Raw genomic sequence first — 15,270 nt, 5'->3', positions numbered from 1 at the left:
ACCCCCTAGCGGTAATCTTCCAATGCTTCTGATACAGGCTAATGCAGCTACTGGACCTGTCACAGGCACTCAACAAAAGTGTTCACTATGCTCGCCCTTTCTGCTCACCTCCTTCATTCACAGAAGCTGTACTGTGGCTTCCATCAATGAAAAGCACCAATGAAAAGCACTCTATGAATTAGATAGGCGGACCTTTCCACCCATCCCCTATTCATAGAGAGATTTTCATTGATGAAAGCTATAGTACAGCTTCTATGAATGGAGGAGGGGGTGGAAAGGGTGGGCATTGTTGACACTCCTGGCAAGTACAGTGGGAACGGAAAGTATTCAGACCCCCTTAAATTTTTCACTCTTTGTTATATTGCAGCCATTTGCTAACATTTAAGTTAATTTTTTTCCTCATTAATGTACACACAGCACCCCATATTGACAGAAAAACACAGAATTGTTGACATTTTTGCAGATTTATTTAAAAAGAAAAACTGAAATATCACATGGTCCTAAGTATTCAGACCATTTGCTGTGACACTCATATATTTAACTCAGGTGCTGTCCATTTCTTCTGATCATCCTTGAGATGGTTCTACACCTTCATTTGAGTCAAGCTGTGTTTGATTATACTGTTGGACTTGATTAGGAAAGCCACACACCTGTCTATATAAGACCTTACAGCTCACAGTGCATGTCAGAGCAAATTAGAATCATGAGGTCAAAGGAACTGCCTGAAGAGCTCAAAGACAGAATTGTGGCAAGGCACAGATCTGGCCAAGGTTACAAAAAATTTCTGCTGCACTTAAGGTTCCTAAGAGCACAGTGGCCTCCATAATCCTTAAATGGAAGACGTTTGGGATGACCAGAACCCTTCCTGGGGCTGGATGTCCGGCCAAACTGAGCTATCAGGGGAGAAGAGCCTTGGTGAGAGAGGTAAAGAAGAACCCAAAGATCACTGTGGCTGAGCTCCAGAGATGCAGTCGGGAGATGGGAGAAAGTTGTAGAAAGACAACCATCACTGCGGCCCTCCACCAGTCGGGGCTTTATGGCAGAGTGGCCCGCGGAAGCCTCTCCTCAGTGCAAGACACATGAAAGCCCGCATGGAGTTTGCTAAAAACACCTGAAGGACTCCAATATGGTGAGAAATAAGATTCTTTGGTCTGATGAGACCAAGATAGAACTTTTTGGCCTTAATTCTAAGCCGTATGTGTGGAGAAAACCAGGCACTGCTCATCACCTGTCCAATACAGTCCCAACAGTGAAGCATGGTGGTGGCAGCATCATGCTGTGGGGGTGTTTTTCAGCTGCAGGGACAGGACGACTGGTTGCAATCGAGGGAAAGATGAATTCGGCCAAGTACAGGGATATCCTGGACGAAAACCTTCTCCAGAGTGCTCAGGACCTCAGACTGGGCCAAAGGTTTACCTTCCAACAAGACAATGACCCTAAGCACACAGCTAAAATAACAAAGGAGTGGCTTCACAACAATTCCGTGACTGTTCTTGAATGGCCCAGCCAGAGCCCTGACTTAAACTCAATTGAGCATAGAGACCTAAAAATGGCTGTCCATCAACGTTTACCATCCAACCTGACAGAACTAGAGAGGATCTGCAAGGAGGAATGGCAGAGGATCCCCAAATCCAGGTGTGAAAAACTTGTTGCATCTTTCCCAAAAAGACTCATGGCTGTATTAGATCAAAAGGGTGCTTCTACTAAATACTGAGCAAAGGGTCTGAATACTTAGGACCATGTGATATTTTAGTTTTTCTTTTTTAATAAATCTGCAAAAATGTCAACAATTCTGTGTTTTTCTGTCAATATGGGGTGCTGTGTGTACATTAATGAGGAAAAAAAAAAACAAACTTAAATGATTTTAGCAAATGGTTGCAATATAACAGAGTGAAAAATTTAAGGGGGTATGAATACTTTCCGTCCCCACTGTATGTATGACAGGTCCAGGGTCTGTATTAACCCCCCACTACGGGGTATGGAGGGGGGCCGAGGATGGAGAATTTCAACTAAGACAGCTGGCAACAGCACAAGGGACAGTTCTCATTCTTGTGCTGATTTTTAAAGAAAATGTTTTAACTAAACTTGGCCTTTAATAAAAAAAACAAATCTGTAAAGGAAAACCTTGCGCCTGGTTGTAAAGCTATTGGAACTGTTGCATCCTAATAAACCTGAATACCAAGTTCTACAAAATATCTAACAAGTAAAAGAAAGTGTCCCGTCCCCTTAAATGTCAACAAATACATGTGATAAACTCAACAAATGTGCATGTGAAAGAATTGTAATTGTGCAATTTAGACAAAATGAATAAATATATAAATCAATATTGAAAAAATATAGTACATTAGTAGCAAATTAAAAATATGGAACTATGTAAATAAATACATCAACTCATCAATCACACAAAATCAAAAAATCAATAATCATATAAAGTCCATCAATGTGCCCAACAAAGTGCTCTGTGTTCAAATTGCGAAAAGGTGCTCCAGTTCTTAAGGTGCTTTTAAGACATTGGGGCCTCTTACCTAACCGCAATGATCAATAGCACTTGTATAGCTTAGAGGAGACGACGCTCTCACCCTCTCCACAAAGCCGCAATTACCAGCGAAGTCTTTGGCATGTAATGGAAAACTCAGCCTGCACTCCATCCACAAGCTCCAGCTGATGTGCATCACATCCAAAAAGGGAGAAGTCCCATAGCGCAACACTTTAAAAACACTGTTTGATCCATGAATTGATGTATTTCTTACATAGTTCCATATTTTTGAGATGCTATTTTTGTATTGCACTATATATTTTTTTTTTAACATTGATTTATATATTTATTCATTTTGTCTAAATTGTACAATTTTGATTAGTTGTGTATTATGAATTGGTATTCTTTCACATGGATATTTGTTGGATATTATCATATGTATTTGCTGTCATATAGAGGAACCGCGTACTCTTTTATTTGTTAAATATTTATTAAAAAAATATGCAGACATAATTTTGATCAGACCTGTACCTTAAAGTGGCAGTCCATGCTAAAACTAAAGTCCCTGCATCTATAGCCACCAGCATTCTTATGCCGCGTACACACGAGCGGACTTTACGGCAGACTTGGTCCGGCGGACCGGAGTCTGTTGGACAATTCGATCGTGTGTGGGCTCCAGCGGACTTTTTTTTCCCAAAAGTTCGACGGACCTAGAAATGAAACATGTTTCAAATCTTTCCGACGGACTCGAGTCCGCTCGAAAAGTCCGCTCATCTGTATGCTAGTCCGATGGACAAAAACCGACGCTAGGGCAGCTATTGGCTATGAACTTCCTTGTTTTAGTCCGGTCGTACGTCATCACGTACGAATCCGTCGGACTTTGGTTGATCGTGTGTAGGCAAGTCCGTTCATTCGGTAAGTCCGTCGGAAAGTTCGTCGAAAAGTCCGCCAGACCTAGTCCGTCAAAAAGTCCGCCCGTGTGTACGCGGCATTATACTAACCTCTCTAGCCCTGTAAAGAAAAAAATGGAGTATACATACCTTTTCTGCAGGCGATCTGACCAGATCCCATGCTGAGCTGTCAGCCGCGGCTTCGCTGTGGAGGCGGGTGCAGAGGACACGTCCGACAATGGAAGCCCCATAGTAAATCTATGGGTGACATCACATCCCATTCATTTCACAGCCATTGTCGGCCGTGTTCTCTGCAGAGCTTCCGCCTCTGGAGACCTGGTCGTATTGCCGGCAGAAATGTATACTGATTTTTTCTTTACAGGGCTAGAGAGGTTAGTGTTAGAATGCTGGTGGCTATAGATTCAGGGATTTTAGTTTTAGCATGGACTTCCACTTTAACTTATACCATACTGTGGCTTCCTTAAATCAGAATTAAAAGGGAGAATACTCACCTACCCAATGCACCCTCACCGGGTTTCAGCCAACTTCAGCGCGGTACGACGTCACCTCCTGCACATGTGCAGGAACTTGTCATCCCAGCACAAAGGATCGGCCTGGACGCTGTAAGCTTATCTGTGCATGCACAGCTCAGTTTGTAGTCTGAGGATCTCTGTGAGCAGGTAGGTAAGTATTATTTATTGTAGAAGAGACATTGCATGTCTCTTCTACGATAAGATGCCTACCAGCTCACAGTGCATCATAGTGGAACATTAGTTTTGTTTTAAATGTTTACACATCGTATAAAAGTGCATAAAAGAGGCACCCAAACCAGACCAGGCGTGAAACTGATTTCCTATACAGGTAAAAGCCAGTAAATTAGAATATTTTGAAAAACTTGATTTATTTCAGTAATTGCATTCAAAAGGTGTAACTTGTACATTATATTTATTCATTGCACACAGACTGATGCATTCAAATGTTTATTTCATTTAATTTTGATGATTTGAAGTGGCAACAAATGAAAATCCAAAATTCCGTGTGTCACAAAATTTGAATATTGTGTAAGGGTTAAATTTTGAAGACACCTGGTGCCACAAACTAATCAGCTGATTAACTCAAAACACCTGCAAAGGGCTTTAAATGGTCTCTCAGTCCAGTTCTGAAGCCTACACAAACATGGGGAAGACTTCAGATTTGACAGCTGTCCAAAAGGCGACCATCGACACATTGCACAAGGAGGGAAAGACACAAAAGGTTATTGCTGAAGAGGCTGGCTGTTCTCAGAGCTCTGTGTCCAAACACATTAATAGAGAGGCAAAGGGAAGGAAAAACTGTGGTCAGAAAAAGTGTACAAGCGATAGGGATCACCGCGCCCTAGTCAAGATTGTGAAAAAAAACCCATTCAAAAATGTGGGGGAGATTCACAAGGAGTGGACAGCTGCTGGAGTCAGTGCTTCAAGATCCACCACCAAGAGACGCTTGAAAGACATGGGTTTCAACTGCCGCATACCTCGTGTCAAGCCACTGTTTACCAAGAAACAGCGCGAAAACCGTCTCACCTGGGCTAAGGAAAAAAAGAGCTGGACTGCTGCTGAGTGGTCCAAAGTCATGTTTTCTGACGAAAGCAAATTTTGCATTTCCTTTGGAAATCGAGGTCCCAGAGTCTGGAGGAAGACAGGAGAGGCACAGGATCCACGTTGCCTGAAGTCTAGTGTAAAGTTTCCACCATCAGTGATGGTTTGGGGTGCCATGTCATCTGCTGGTGTCGGTCCACTCTGTTTCCTGAGATCCAGGGTCAACGCAGCCGTCTACCAGCAAGTTTTAGAGCACTTCATGCTTCCTGCTGCTGACCTGCTCTATGGAGATGGAGATTTCAGGTTCCAACAGGACTTGGCGCCTGCACACAGCGCAAAATCTACCCGTGCCTGGTTTACGGACCATGGTATTTCTGTTCTAAATTGGCCAGCCAACTCCCCTGACCTTAGCCCCATAGAAAATCTGTGGGGTATTGTGAAAAGGAAGATGCAGAATGCCAGACCCAACAACGCAGAAGAGTTGAAGGCCACTATCAGAGCAACCTGGGCTCTCATAACACCTGAGCAGTGCCAGAAACTCATCAACTCCATGCCACGCCGCATTAATGCAGTAATTGAGGCAAAAGGAGCTCCAACCAAGTATTGAGTATTGTACATGCTCATATTTTTCATTTTCATACTTTTCAGTTGGCCAACATTTCTAAAAAATCCCTTTTTTGTATTAGCCTTAAGTAATATTCTAATTTTGTGACACACGGAATTTTGGATTTTCATTTGTTGCCACTTCAAATCATCAAAATTAAATGAAATAAACATTTGAATGCATCAGTCTGTGTGCAATGAATAAATATAATGTACAAGTTACACCTTTTGAATGCAATTACTGAAATAAATCAAGTTTTTCAAAATATTCTAATTTACTGGCTTTTACCTGTACTTCTTGAAGACTTAAGTGACCTTTTGTATTACAAGTGAGCTTATCACAAGATGGAAAGAACAAGATAATGAGATATACGGTAATTGGAGTCAACGCAAAGTACAAAACACTTTTTATTCATTCTGATATACAATAAATAACAGAGCAGATGATGGTAACCAACTAATAGTAGCTGCATCTCTACCAACTATGTATTCCTCTTTTGGAGGGACAATTCTTCTTAACGCCTTCACAGATACCCAAAGCCAAAAACATTTTTTGTTACACTTTGTATAGAGTATGGAATGGTCTGGTTGTCTGTGTCCCATGGGGGGGTTCATCTTTCTTTTGTAGAAACAACAGGGAGTGAGAGGAAGTCTCTCAAAAGTGGGGGGGAATGTTACTGGAAGTATCATTATTGGGACATTTCCCCTCTATTTATGTTTTGGTGACAACTCAAAATGTTGGGTTTTCCATTGCTTTCTGCCCCTATGATAGTGATCACCAAGACAAACAGATGGTGACAATGGAGTGGGGCCACAGACAGCTATTGGGGCCTCTGTTGAAAGGATTTTGTTTGCTTCAAACATGTTTTGCATTCCTATATGGGCAAAGCAAAACCCACTTGAAGCAGGCCAAATGCAGGTCAGGAGGAGGTCAACTGCAAGTCAGGTCCACCTGTTAATAAATTCTTAATTAACCTCCCAAGCTTCTCAAAACGATGCCATTGACACAAACCCACAAAACTTGTAAGGGATTCAAACTCTTTCCTATGCTATTCAAATCAAAACTAAAAAGGGGACTTTAGATATACTTTAATGCAGAACTCTGGGGAAGCTCCGCTTGTCTGCCTGAATCTGCCCCCCCCCCCCACATTTGGCACCTTTTAGGGGGAGCAGGTACCTGATTTTGACAGGCACCCGCTCCCACTTCCAGCTCAGTTCTCCCCCACTCCTTCCCTCTCAGCCTTCTGGGACACTTCATAGGTCCCAAAAGACTGTGGCCCATTCACAAAAGCACAGCACGCTTCGCACATACACAGCAGGAAACCAGCTGGGAAGCCGCAAGGCTGTACTTAGTCAAGAAGGCAGCGCAGCACCCAATAGTCAATTGAAGAATTGGCTCGGGTGAGGATACCGCTGGATGCCTATACAGGTAAGTGCTCGAATATTAAAAGTCAGCAGCTACAGTGTTCGTAGCTGCTGACCTTACATTTTTTGGGGGGGGGCCTGGTGCTCCTCTTAAAATTGCTCTGCTCTGCATTCCTCTAAACTATCCCTCTTTTAGGCCTGATATATATGACTCTATAAATTAATGAATTATTTGTATGGTATTAAACCCAGCTAACCAGCAATTAGATGAGGCGGATGCATTATTGTTTTTTTAAACTTTTTTCCTTTAATTTTCACTTGTTGACTCTGCCACTTCATTTAACAGACCGAGCAGTCCATCAAAACTAGCAATTAGAGGGATGAGACAAACCTTTTACCACTGACAGGGGTGCTTACAATGGTCAGCTTTTATGTATGTATAACCTTTATCCAAAAAGGAATTTTTAAGCAGTCCCTGCTTAAAAAGTGTTATCTGGTGTTCGGATTTAATTTGTCGAGGTGAACTCCATCAAAATCTGCTAGTGCATCTCACACTACCCTCTCCCCAGGTGAAAATTTTGCTATCCAAAAAGCTGTCTGCATTGTTCCTCCATTCACAGTGGAGAGAGCCCAGGAAGTGTGTTACTGGGTGGAGGACTAGGTGAACATAAAGGGTAAAAAAACAAATGCAGAAGCAACATTTCTTGATAATCTGCAAGACATGAAATTTGTGTTTTTTGCTTTATTGGAAGTTTATCAAACACAAGTGTTAACACTGCTTCCAAATTTCTGAATTGTTAATTTTTGAGTAACAGTATTACATTAATAATAATATTGTTGCCTATAGTCAAACGTTTACTTTCACTTTTCAAACATCCTTAGAAATACGATAGATACGTTTTTTTGTGGACAACAGAGAAAAAGAGATAGAGAGAGGCGAGATCTATATACACTGTCACAAGGCCTGAGAAAGAAAATGATTTCTTTACACAAGAAAGGCGAAGGCTACAAGATCATCAGAAAAGCTTTACTTATCAGTCAGAATACTGTAGCAAAAGTGATGACATTTTTTTACAAAAATGGAACTGCGACCATCTCACAGAGACGTCCAGGCCGTTCACGGAAGTTATAGGATAAGTTCACCATTCATAACACCTTACACCCATTTTCGGGGTATAACATGTAACATGTTATGAATGCACCGACCCCTGCACCCCCGCTGTGCCAGCTACAGGGGGATCTTCTCCACTCGCTAGCTGTCAAAATGTAAAAAAAGTATCTGTGCAGGGCTCCGCCCACCCGGCCGCGTCACTCATTCGCTGTGCTCTGTGAATAGAAAACTACAAGGCCCAGCAGCCTTTGCGGCTGTCGGCTTTTAGTTTTTAATGAACTACCACGACGATGTGAGCACTGTGGTAGTTCATTCATTCTTCCTGTCAGCATGTATCGGCTTCCTCGTACGAGGTATGAGCAAGCCTATACACTGACAGGTCTGCAGGAGACCTGCATGACATCAGCGATCTGCTGATCACTGGTGCAATGCTTTACAGGCTCCTGCAACAAAAAACTAATAAAATTACCAAAAAAAAAAAAAAAAAAATGTGCATTTAGTATTTTGTTTGAAAAAATGATCCAAAACACAAATCTAAGGCCACTGTTGCATTTCTGAAGAACAGGGTGAAAGTGATTCAGTGGCCAAGTATGTCTTCTGATCTGAATCCAATCCAACACCTATGGGGAATTCTAAAGAGACAAGTTGAGCATCACTCTCCATCCAGCATCCAGGCTCTAAAATAATTAATGGAAAAGATAGATGTTGCAATATGTCGCCAACTTCATTTCATGCCTAAAAGACTTGGTGTTGTCCTTACAAATCATGGAGGTCATATACAATGCTAGATGTAGTCGTTTTTGCTGTGGGGTGTATTCATTTTTGCATCAACTAATTTGAGTAAAACTGAAGATTTTTTAATCAAAGTTATATTATAAATCTTTCTTTCTTGTAATGAGCAAAACAAATGTTCTATAAAATGCAGTTTTGTCAAAATTTTGAAAATTGTTCTTGTGTTCATTGAGATATCAATTAAAATCTTACTTTTCATAAGGGGTGTACTCATTTAAGCTGAGCACTGTATTTATGTACAGTAAAACCTTGGATTGCGAGCATAATTCGTTCCAGAAACATGCTTGTAATCCAAAGCACTTGTATATCAAAGTGAAAAAAGTGTACTAAAGCGCTGATAGCTAAGTGAATAAACTAGGTGTGTTGTGTGATAAAATTGTGTTGATAAAAAGGGCTATAAATATATGTGCCTACAAATCCGTGAAATATAGGAAATAACCAAATGATTAACAGCAGCTCTTATGTGACAAAGTGCTCTGATTGACACTAAAAAAACAATAATATAATAATTATAAGTGCGCTAATAATCAACTTCCATATAAACATAGTGAAATAAATAACAAGTGGTACCAAATCAAAATCCCACCAGTAAAACTACTAAAAATGTTAATATATAAATCTTCGCACGAAAACATCCAGATAAAGGTACATAAGAGAAATAGATTGTAGCAGCAAACTTATACTGATCTCAATCCTCCATACATCAAACAATTGTACTCCTTATGTTCAGATACAAAACCAATTTAGAACCGTCTCAGCCAACTATCTTCAATCAATCAAAACGGGGCTGCAGAGTTCTGAGGTTTCCTATGATGGTAAATAAAATCCTCCCAATCCATATTACAGGATATTCGGAAACAAGAGAAGAAAAAATATCATTGCGCAGTAAAACTATCAAATAGGATCGTCTGCAACTGCAATATATACACTCACATTTTGAAAGGAAAAAACAGCTCTTCATGAAACAATCAGGAAAGGTATCGTTTTTCCTTCCTCTCACCGCTGGCACTGTGTATCGGATGACGTCACCTGGCTCCATCTGACGCGTTGCGTCACATGTCACGTGACTTTATCAAGGGACCCTTGATAAAGTCACGCGACATGTGATCAGCAATGTGACCAGGTTGTGTAACCATAACATGTCCATCCATAAGAGTAAGCCTCCACAAAGGGGATTAGAAGCAAAATCCAGCAGGAGCTACAGAGTATAAAAGAGAAAGAAGAGAGGCGCCTCTAAGTGTAGCAATATGTTGCTAAATGTTGTACCTTCAATAAATGAAACCATATTGCTACACTTACAGGCGCCCCTTTTCTCTTTTTTACTCAGTTGTGACATGACGCTACTTGTATATCAAGGCATCGTGTGTATATCAAGTCAAAATGTATTTTAAAATGTTGCTTGTCTTGCAAAATGCTCTCAAACCAAGGTTTTACTGTATATATTATTTTATTTATTTCAGGTACTTATATAGCGTTATGCAGCGCTTTAGGTATACACTGAACACATATCAGTCCCTGCCCTCAAGGAGCTTACAACCTAAGGTCCTTAACACATTCATACATACTAGGGTCAATTTAGACAGGATCCAATTAACCTACCAGCATGTATTTAGATTGTGGGAGGAAACCCACGCAGGCACAGGGAGAACATGCAAACTCCAGGTAGATGATGTCGTGGTTGGGATTTGAAGCACAGACCCTTTTTGCTGCTAGGTGAAAGTGCTATCCACTACACCACTGTGCTGCCCTACATACATATATACACACACACCACACATTATATTATATATATATATATATATATATATATACATATACATATATATATACACACACAGGGCTTTTTCCCAGTGGGAACGTGGGGGAACGCAGTTCTGCCACCTCCAGCACTTAATGTGTGCAATGACAAGAGGTGTTGAGGTATGATGAAGGGTCTATTGATGCTGGCTGCTGGAGGATTTATTGTTGCTGGAGGGGATCTATTTTTGTGTGGCGGTTTATTGTTAATGGTGGGGGGATCTTTTGTTGATGGGGGGTCAATGGTTGCTGAAAGGGATCTACTGTTGATTAAGGGGTCTATTGTTGCTGGTTGCTGGAGAGTCTATTGGTGTTGGCTGCTGGAAGCCCATTGTTGCTGGGGTGGTATTTTGTCGTTGGATTCCATTGTTGCTGGGGGGGGGGTCTATTGCTGATGGCTGTGAGGGATCTGTTTTATTACTGTTCTTGTATTACTAAGTCCCTACAAATTACTTAGCCCAACATAATGATACTTGTCTCTATTCTAAAGGGGTCCTACTGGGAGGTGGTGAAACCAAGGGTAGTGCTTGGAGTTGGGTAAGGGATGGAGACGCAAATTGACTCAGAGGGAGGTAGGAGGTAGGTGTCAAATAAATGCAGAACAACCTGACAGACAAAAAAAAATGTCTGTCCTTTGTTCCCCTTCCAAGTTAGTAGATTCTAATGTGCTGAGAAGGTGACATGCATCTCCAAACAAGTTCTATACAACAGCGTATTCAGTTGATGATTTCAAAGTGCCCATTATCTGTTGTCATCATTGCTACTTTTATAAACAATTCTTAAAGCATGCCTACACTGCATTTCAACACCGCAAACCAAACATGCTCTAATTTATTTTCAATATTCCCCCATCCATGTCTCCATGCTTTATTTTGCTGAGAAATCACTTACAAAAACTCCCCCCCTAGCATTTCTGGCCATGGGCCCTAATTGACAAAGTGAAGCTAAATCACAAGACAGGCCAACTTAGCGGACAGAAAAAGTCAGTATGCTGTTTTTGATGATTTGAAATCTTGATGTAAATTTCAAATGAAGCAATTTCAAGGTTTATGTCAATCCATTTAAATGCCTATATCAAAAGGGGAAATGTATTTAAACACCTGTAATAACATGTTATAACCACTTATACGTAAAAGAGCCATCAGACCCAGTTGAAAAACATTCACTGCCAAAAAACAAATTAACTATAGGATTATTCTCTGTAATTCTGCTGAAGAAATGTTTTTCTACCAAACCAGAGTGTTGCTCTCTCCAACTTCTTTTTTTGATAAGCAAGGGGCAGGGTTTCCCTCTAAGCAGTTTGTACCAAAAGGAACGGTCATAAATGCTAATTTCTGCCACTAAACAGTCTTTGTAAAAATATATTATAGCACATGTACATTTTGCATCAAACATGTATGCATCTATAGTTTTGGTGAAGAACAATGGTGATTGTCATTGTCAGAAAAATGCAACCCGGCTGGTCAACCTTCACATCTAAAGTTCAGCCTCGGTGACAACCATAGGCTCAGTGCTGTATTTAGGCCTAGGCCGACAAGGCCCAGGCCGAGGGCGGCACTTTGTGGGGGGGCGGCAACCCCCCCACGAAAAAAAGCACCTGCATCCTCTTCCCCCGACTTACGCATGCAGGGTCGCCATCCGAGGAGTATATCTGAATGACATCGCTATGGGAGTGCGGGGAGGGGGCGGATTGCACCTGGGTGACACTAGGAAGCAGTTGTAGTAGGTGCAGTCGCCCCCCCCTCATCGGCAAAGCGATGATCACTGACAGGGAGAGGAGAGCTGTACACAGCGATTGTGTAATTCCCCCGCTCGCCCCCCTCCTTTCTCCTGTCAGCTGAAGATGAACAGGAGAGAGAGCAGCTCTAATGGTGTTCCTCTAAGCGCCGCCCGGCTCTCTGCCCGCTCTGATTCTTTCCCCATTGGTCGTAGCAGAGAGCCAATCAGAACACACGGCGGATGGGATTTATGGGAAACTTAGTCCCAGAAGATTGACGGCCCCAGTATGTCCACAGACAGCAGGCTACAGTCCCCCAACATACGGGAGGGGGGACCTGGAACCTGGCAAACAGCAGAGTACTACAGGGGAAGAAAAAGAGAGGATTGTGCTGGGAGAGGCTAGATAGAGCCACGCTGTACCCGCACCATCAGAAAGGGAGCCACGCTGTACCCGCACCACCAGAGAAGCAGCCACACTGTACCCGCAACACCAGAGAAGCAGCCATGCTGTACCTGCACCACCAGAGAAGCAGCCACGCTGTACCCACACCACCAGAGAGGGAGCCACGCTCCACCCGCACCACCAGAGAAGCAGCCACGCTGTACCCGCACCACCAGAAAGAGCCACGCTGTACCCGTACCACCAGAAAGAGCCACGCTGTACCCGCACCACCAGAAAGAGCCACGCTGTACCCGCACCACCAGAGAGGGAGCCACGTTGTACCCGCACCACCAGAGAGAGCCACGCTGTACCAGCACCACCAGAGAGAGCCACGCTGTACCAGCACCACCAGAGAGGGAGCCACGCTGTACCCGCACCACCAGAGAGGGAGCCACGCTGTACCCGCACCACCAGAGAGGGAGCCACGCTGTACCCGCACCACCAGATAGAGCCACGCTGTACCAACACAACCAGAGAGGGAGCCACACTGTACCCGCACCACCAGAGAGAGCCACACTGTACCCGCGCCACCAGAGAGAGAGCCACACTGTACCCGCACCACCAGAGAGAGCCACGCTGTACCCGCACCACCAGAGAGGGAGCCATGCTGTACCCGCACCACCAGAGAGAGCCACGCTGTACCAACACAACCAGAGAGGGAGCCACACTGTACCCGCACCACCAGAGAGAGAGCCACGCTGTACCCGCACCACCAGATAGAGCCATGCTGTACCAGCACCACCAGAGAGAGAGCCACGCTGTACCCACACCACCAGAGAGCCATGCTGTACCCGCACCACCAGAGAGAGAGCCACGTTGTACCTGCACCACCAGAGAGAGAGCCACAGGATCACGGTTGCTGTTTCACTGGGTCTGGTAAGAGGGCCTGTTGGTCATTATCCATTACTGTTCCTACGGACTGAGCCGTGCCTAACCTGCTATTCTCTAGGCCTTATTGACCACCACAACAACCCTCTCTGTCCTCCTCCCCCGACATCCCTCTGTCTTCCTCAGATGAAGATGACAGGGCGGGTCTTAAAAAGGAAGGGGTGTGGCCTTGACAGGAAGGGGTGGGTCATATTTAAATTAGGGGGTGCCCAAGTTTAGTCAGGCCTAGGGCAGCACAAAACCTAAATACACCACTGCATGGGCTCCCTCCATAAATACAGTGGAGGATTAAAAAGTAGCCACCAAGGTACAATTAGTGTCTTATTTACAGGAAAGTTTTCCAACCAAACCAGAGCGCTGCCCTCTCCAACAAACAAATAAAGAAGACAAGCTTGAAAAAAGAAAACCAACACAACCATCTGATCTCCTCTTGGGTTTAAACACACTTTAAAATTGCCCACTTCACAGTTTTGGAGTTAAACGTCACCTTTTAACCACAGAAATCTGTCACCAACTGCTAAATTGTTTTTGAGTGTAAAGTAATTATATTATCACAATTTGTATGAAAATCAATAAAATGAAACGCTTTCGTTTTTTGGCAATGAAGAGGTTTCGATAAATTTCCACCACACTTGCTCAACGCTGGGAAACAAATTAAAGCGTAGCTGACTGATTGCTGTGTTTCAAAGCTGATGGAAACTAAATTGCTATAAAAAAAAACTGAAGTGCACAACCAGAATTCCTCCTAATAAGAAGCAATTTATAATATGAAGTTTTATTTTCATTTGGGCAAAATACAAATACAAAATTGAAATGAAAAATGATGGACTTTAACTTCCCAGAGATAAAACTTGTTACTGAATTCAGGCAACTGCCATTTACATAATCACATACCTACAAAACCTGCAAAGCTAAAAATAAACATATCATCTATCAAAGATTCCAATATAGTCATATCTAGACAGATGGCATCAACCTGTTAACAGCCACAACCTTTTTCAGTCAGAAATATCAAAATTGGTACTTTTGGAAAGTTAAAGGCCAGAATACATACTGGTGACCCCACAATAGGGATAAAACTTTTTCGCAAAAGGGAGTTTAACAAGACACGTAGCCACTCATTAAAATTAGAAAAGAGGTTTAACCTTAAACTACGTAGAGGGTTCTTTACTGTAAGAGCGGCAAGGATGTGGAATTCCCTTCCACATCCGGTGGTCTCAGCGGGGGGCATTGATAATTTCAAGAAACTATTAGATAAGCTGAACGACCACAACATACAGGGATATACAATGTTATACTGACATACAATCACACACATAGGTTGGACTTGATGGACTTTAGAGCTGCACAATTAATCGTTAAAAAATCGTGATCTCGATTCACCTCCCCTGATGACCTCTCCTGCAGAGGTTGCCCATGCTTTCATATAACAAGTGGAAAGACTTTATCTGCTCACTCAGCTGTCAAAAGAAAGCATTAGGGCATTCTGCCAAGTCTTTAACTTGATACATTTTAACTAAGCTTCCTTCTTAGATCAAAGGGAAACAACTTCTGTGTAAATAAATAAGCCAGGCAGTCTGCCAAGTTTTCAACAACATGTAAAAGCAGGAAGT

The 15,270-nt window shown here is 42.6% G+C and overlaps 1 protein-coding gene across 2 annotated transcripts in view; it reads right to left on the bottom strand.

Annotated features, from left to right (window-relative positions):
• GHR (growth hormone receptor) overlaps window positions 1–15,270 on the bottom strand; it is a 566,569-nt gene that overhangs the window by 432,715 nt on the left and 118,584 nt on the right. The gene's annotated exons all lie outside the window — the stretch shown is intronic.

This window comes from Aquarana catesbeiana, linkage group LG01 (assembly GCF_042186555.1).
Source record: "Aquarana catesbeiana isolate 2022-GZ linkage group LG01, ASM4218655v1, whole genome shotgun sequence".
In the NCBI taxonomy this organism is placed as follows: Eukaryota; Metazoa; Chordata; class Amphibia; order Anura; family Ranidae; genus Aquarana; species Aquarana catesbeiana.
This window is presented reverse-complemented; position numbering and strand designations above follow the sequence as displayed.